Source organism: Numida meleagris, chromosome 4 (assembly GCF_002078875.1).
Source record: "Numida meleagris isolate 19003 breed g44 Domestic line chromosome 4, NumMel1.0, whole genome shotgun sequence".
NCBI lineage: Eukaryota > Metazoa > Chordata > Aves > Galliformes > Numididae > Numida > Numida meleagris.
This window is the reverse complement of record NC_034412.1, coordinates 12,638,268-12,643,942: the sequence shown is the minus strand read 5'-3', so window position 1 is coordinate 12,643,942 and position 5,675 is coordinate 12,638,268.

The window sequence follows — 5,675 nt, the reverse complement described above, 5'->3', positions numbered from 1 at the left end:
CGCAGCCGCTCCCCCGCCGCCTTTTGAGGCGCTGCGGCCGCCGGCGGCGCGACGGCGCCAGCGCAGCGAGGGGTGCCGGGCGCCTCCGGCATCCCCGGGCCGGCCTTCACACCTTGAAACTTCTTTTAAACGGGCCACGGTGCTCAAGGCCTCGGTAAAAGAACACACGTAGGCAAGGAATTGAACGAGATGCGTCGATAACATGGCTTCTTGCAGCATAAGACCTCCAAAAACTCAGCTGATGGCACAGCGCTAGAGGTCAAAGCAGAGCGCAAAGCATTCTCCGTCCCCCACCTGAAAGCAGAGCACTGAGGCCCTTTGCTGTGAAGCAGGAGCCCCCAGCGCCCCTCCCTCCCACCCCACCTCCACGCTCAGCGCTAACAGCACCGCGAGCTGGGGGCTGGCAGAGCCCCACGGAGAGCTGCGGAACCAGAGCCGGTCTCAAGATGGTCACAGAGCCAGAGAGCGAACCTGAGCGCAAGAGCTCAGGCTGCATCTTTCAAAAGTAAACGCAGCACTAAGAGATGTCTTAAACAGGAGGAATTAAGTATTTATCAGCACAGTTACTTAAAATCTTCGTAATGTTTGCAGCATCATTCACACCAGAAAGAGGTAAATATAAAGCATACAATAAAGTGATCTGCTTCCTATTGGATTCCAATATTCTCTTCTGCTACAGTACATAATCTAAATCATTCCGTTAGCCATAAAACAACAGCAGAAAAGTAATGCATCAAAACAACGCATCACTCACTGCTCACCCTGCTTCACGCTGCACAGCTAATGTATTCCTTGTTCAGAACAAAAATAACTCATCCCCATTCCTCTTCTTTCCTCTAAATGTCACCAAGCAGGAGACTGAATGTCATCCTATTCTAACAACTGCTTTGCCAAATTATTTCCCCCAGTTTTTCAAATAGGCATTCTGCACTCTTAAGGAATAATATGCCAGCAGCCGGTGCCTATAGCCTTCTTTCTGGATGGAGAGCCACACTGCTTCAACAGCATTAAGGTTTACTAGATGTAGAGTCTGGGGGAGTTGGTTCAGATAAAACATCAGGAATGATCACTCTAAGGAATGATCACGCTGTACAGTATACAAAGAAACATCAACGTTTAAATACATTCATGTTTACAAAACATTACAGAAAAGCTAAAACTAGATATCAGAGGAACTAATATCCACCAACCACCAAAACTTTTCTAAAATAGGAATCCTTATGTGCTCTGGCTCACTGAGGTCACCACTACTCAGCACCCTCATACAACCCAGCCTGATCTGGATGGAGCAGCTGGTCCTCACTGCCACTAGAAACTCCTTCTGAAAGGCAAAAGGGTAAATATTTTGTCTCATGGAAATACATCATCATTAGCTAGACACTGACCCTTCCCAGACCTACATAGTCTCTTAACACAATGGGCTGGGGGCAGCACAGGCCAGCAGCCCCTGCGGAGGGCGGCTACGGGCACCCCGGGGCTGGGGAAGGCAGTGGGGCAGCACAGGGCACAGAGAGCCCAGGACACGCAGCCCGTGGCACTGCACAGCGGCATGGCCATGGCCAGTGCAGGCTGGGCTGGGGAAAGTGCTTCCCTGGCAGCCCTGTCTGAGTGAAATGGGGCTCCTGGGCTGTGGGCGTGACGGCTGAGGGAGGCTGGTGAGGGCAATTAATGCCCATTAGCGCGCTCAGGGCTCTGACAAGTAGCAACAAAGATCTTTATTTTTAAATAATTAAATGTTTAGCTGATAAAACTAATTGCACTTCCATTTTAAACTTGGACTTCTCCAAGCCATTGGTTTAGTGCCATAAGACATTTTGATTCCAAACGCTTGATTTGTATAGGAATAACCATCCTAAAAACTAGCTCACTGACATTTCAAAATGCTATTGTCACTGGCACGGTATCAATGAACTGATGCATTTCTGGTGGCATCCTTCAGGATGCTGATTCCAAAGCTGTAACAGCCCAGGTGGTTATATAAAGTCTTATGGGGGTAATGCTTAGAAAGGACAGAAAGATCAGTGTAGTAATAAATGAGGAGGAAAGGCTATTTTTACAGACTTATCTGAATCATATGGTTAAATCCAATACATCCACACAGATGCAAGCAGGCATGTAAGGAACACGTGGGCTACGGCTGCACAAACAGTGGCCCAGACAAAGACTTGGGAGAATCACTGGTTCAGCCAAGCACAAGCAATGCTGAGGCAAAAAGAACTAATGCAATCCGGTCTGTGTAACAGATCTATCTCCTTTCTAGAAGCAATCTGTGCACATATTGGTGAAGAAACATGACAAAAAATTGCACACACCTCTGATGTTTATACTAGGAGGAAAATGAAATATTAGTGATGAGGAAGAGTGCTGAAAAATGATCCAGGTAGCAGAAAACAAGCCTTCACAATACAGAGCTTACATATTTCTGCTTATTCAGCTTCTGAAAGAAATAAAACAAAAAAAAAAAGACAAGGGACTTGATTACTTTGAATAGATGCTCATTCGTGGAAAAGAGACCTCAGTAGTATGACCTTTTCAACCTTGCTGACAAAGGCAGAATGGTATCCATTTGTTGGAAACTGTAGCTAGACAAACCCAATGTTGACATTTCCTAACTGTGAGGGCAATTAAATATTTACATAGTTTATATCAGGAGAGATACTGGGTACACCTTTGCTTGGGCTTTAAACATGAGATTAGATATCCTTTTCCAAGATAGGTTTTGATTCAGCTATTGAAGAAATCCAGTTGTGTACAGACAGGCAGCAAGACTTCACTTAACATCAAACTGTACCGCAGTGCACCGTTCTAGGTCAAAAGCACTATCACCTACTTGCAGACACTGTTCAGAATACAAGACCAATGGCCTCTTCTGTCCACAGCTCACGTTCACTCAGATGGGTACTGAAATACTTGGTTGCATTACACAGAGAGAAATGAACAATCAACACTGGTTGTTCTGAATATGGATATTCTGTTATTGTGAGGTTTAGGGTCTCTTAACCTTACTATTTACACTCACTGCCTCACAGACCGGTCAGCACTAGGAATGGTTCTCAGTTTGCTATTTCTCTGGAAAGGCAGTTTTATCTAGACATCTGATCTTTGTAACAGTGTTATTAGTAATACAAGTTTTCAAAAGTACAACATGAAGAAGACGACTTTGACCTACTACCAAGAGAATAATGTATGATTACATTAAAAATGTAAAATAGTAACACAAAAAATTCAAAACTTTTAAAGATATCTGCTAAGTTCTTTTTCTAATTGTCAGGCACAGGTCTAGGGAGAAAATAAAAATACAAAAGGAATTGAGCTTGCTATAGTACAGAAGACTACAGGGGGCACAAAATACATTTATTTTGTGTAATTAAAGGTCCATCAGACAGTTCTTGGTAACTTCAAAACCATTCACTTTTCTAGTTGTGTGCCTAGGGTGTATGACACCAAGACACAACATCAGCAAGTGATGGCTGCTGTAACTTCCACAGGGGCCTGTTCAGTTTAGATCCAGTGTTTGAACTGCAAGAGATGCAACCCTAAGTTAGACCCAAGCCTGATTCTTTATCCTTAGGTAAATTAAAACTGGAACTGGTATTTGACAAAGTCAGAGAGGATCAATTTCAAAAATACTATGACTGAGAAATACTCTACTTCATTGTGCAAAATACCAAGAAACATAAGACAAATTTTCACGAGGAAAAAAAAAAAACACAAAAGACTTCCCACTAAAAATGAAAAAGAAAATGTCTGTCATTGTGAGAGTAAAAAGACTACAGAAACAGTTCCTGTGTTTGGTACTTTGCCAGTGAATCAGAAAGGGCTGGTAAAAATGCTTTCATTGTGCAGAGCCCCCTCACTGTTGAAAAAACTCCTTTATTCACAGAGACAAGATTCTGCTCTCATATATAACTCCTTTGAAGTCAATGGGAGCTGACTTGCATTACGCAGAGGAGACTGTTGCCCAGACATTCAGCATTTGTTTACAGTAGGGGAAAAAAACCCTCAAACTATTGTTGAAAACTATTTCACAGCTTATTTTTAACACAAACAGCTTGAAATGAGGAAAGCTCAGTTTGTAGGAATTTCATATCTACTAGGATATGAATTTTGACCACTTTTATAACTCAAGCAGTCAGAATTAAATTTCAGATGCTTTTTCATGGATAAATAAAAGAGCTTCTTAAAACCAGTTTGAGAGAAGTCTATACAAATAAGGTCTTAATTGCCGAATTTTCTCCCACTTTTACCTAATACTTTGCCAACAGTAATTGAGTGAAGGACCACGGGCATTGCTGCTGACAAGATACGGTGTCTCCTGCAGGAGACCAGTGAAGGACGGAGGCAGAAAAAGATGTGGGGTGAGACGGCTGGCATCAGCTGGTCCACAGATGGGACAGAAGCATAAAAGACATGGACAGATCAAGAGCTTAACGAGGAGGGGCTACAGAGAGGAGATGAAGCACAGAAAAGGCACAGGAGGAGTCTGGAGCTGAAAATGAAGTTTAATGACAAAACTCACTTTACTTGTGAAGTGCTGCTGAAAAAGATGGTCCATTCCCTCCCTATTGCATTCACCCGTCCAATCCTGGCTGTAATTTTCAGCACTGTTCATTTTACACCATGAAATGATTAAGAAAGCTGACCTGAAAGACAAATTAATCATATAATCATACAAGTTTACTTCCCTGACTCAGCTCACAAGGGAGACCAGGGGAGACAGTCAGAGGAATGAGAGTACTCCTTTCAGTAGCAGCCCACAATTAGATTGGCAGAACCACATCCTGAGTTCAGCAGGGGACTCAGGCAGCAAGCCAAGGAGAAAGCCAGCACTGGCCTAGCCAGGAGACTGAGCCTGAAGAAATGGGGAGGCTAGGAAGATGAAGAACTGGTGGAAAAATAATGCTGGAGGGAGTGAGAGGCCTGAAGAAATGAGGCGTGATCTGGAAGAAAGGAGAGGTTTGAAATCAATTACAGGAGCCTCTGTCCTCACTGGAGTGCATTCATGTCCTGCGCCTGAAACTAAATTAGAATATGCTAATTTTCACTATTCATTTACTACCACTAAACACTACCAGCAAAATTTGTGATGTTAATTATGAGCCCATGCGCATGTCTGATTGCCTTCTGTCATCACTGAAGATGACATCTTATTATTGCAACCAGCAATCTATGCACGCAACAGGCAAAAGCCATTTGCATTAATTAAACTTACTGGAAAAAAAAATGGTGGCATCATACCAGCAAGACAGTTCCATGATAGTACTGACAAAACTTTAAGCTGCCAAAAATAGGAAAAGTTAATTAAGCAAAAAAACAAACCAAAAACAAAAACCATACCAATTTGAATACTTGTAAATGAGAAAAATCCTAGAATTGCAATTCATATAAAATAAAGCTAAACATGAAAGATTCATTATTGAGTTGAACTTTCCCCTAACAGTGATATCTACTAAAACAAATATCTCTGACAGACAAATTTTGATTTAACATTTGTTCTTTGTCTGATACATCTGTTCAGATATCTATCATATGAAGAGTTAATTTTTTTCATTCAGTTTTCATTCTGCTTCCACATTTCTCTACCAGTGTAAACTTAGTCTACACATTGCTGGTGGTTTGTGCAGATGACTGTGAAATACAGTAAGTGATCCCTCTAATTTACTTAAGTGCTACTG